Below are 1269 nucleotides of genomic sequence, written 5' to 3' on the forward strand. Positions count from 1 at the left end.
TGTTTATTTTCTATTTAATCAGTGGCTTTGTTTAAAACGGGATTTCTTAAGCATCTTTATGTGTACTCTGTATCACCTTATCAATACTAGAACATAGTTAAAAGCATAACTTCACATGTAAGTCCAATATTTAATCCCACGGTAATATGTCACATCATATCCACATGATAATTCATATATACCATATATTACGACCATGTAATCCCTACAGCCAGTTTACCTGAAATAGTTATATGGAATAAGTCAGAGAGACTGGCAACCTTAGTTGAAGTTAATGCCCCTAACGATGGAGGTATGAACAGAGCTGAAAGGGAGAAACAGACCAAATATCGAGGTCTCATGTATGATATGAAAATAAACTTGAATCTTAGGGAGATGTCAATCATACCAGTTATTATATGTGCCACAGGGCTTATGAAGAAGAACCGGTAGTCCTACCTAACTAATATCCCTGGTGAACCAAGTGCAAAAGCGATCCAGACAATTGAACGTAATAGAGCAATATATGCTGCTAATTTGGCTGTCCTATGCACTTTGTTACAATCTTCAAGAAAAGAACATAAAATAACACTATCAAGGTATGAGACAAGGGTACGTAACTAGCTTACTGAGTGAGATCTTATCTGGAGAGATATGAAAGATAAATTATTTAAAGGTAACTGTAGTCAGGGGTTCGATATAAAAGTTATCTTGCTTTCTCAATCCGCCTTAATGAAAGAATATCCTTTGTATAGTTGATCGATATATCTAAGCCTGTTAAACAGGTGCACCGCAGAAACTTAGATATAAAAATAAAAAAAAATAAATGGTTGTGTACATTAAATACGACAAGCACATTAACACAGGATGAGAGTTGGCGGCTCTGCATGAGTATCGTCATAGAACGTCTGTCAAGAAAAATGTTTAGTGATGCCGAACTGGCGGTCCATGCAATTCCGTCCGTCATTCTTCAGCTGAAACAAAAAAGATTTAATATTTATGTAAAAAAAAATATATGCGGATCGTGCAAGGGATTCTCTCTGGAGATAATGGAAACATTTATTAATCGTGTATTCATGCATTGAAAAATTATAAGGAAAACAAAAAACTCAACCACCACAACAAAATACACAACAATAAAAAAAAAATCAGTTAATCTCTCGAATTATCGTTGTTGGTTACGCTGTTCATACAGTTTTAGTTGTATTGCTTTTTAAGCAGTAGAGTTTCAAGAACTTAATCAGTTATGCATATCTTTGGCATAAATCTTCGTATCTTATAATTGTGGAT

Source organism: Euprymna scolopes, chromosome 28, assembly GCF_053919585.1.
Source record: "Euprymna scolopes isolate OS-2025 chromosome 28, ASM5391958v1, whole genome shotgun sequence".
NCBI classification, from domain to species: Eukaryota; Metazoa; Mollusca; class Cephalopoda; order Sepiida; family Sepiolidae; genus Euprymna; species Euprymna scolopes.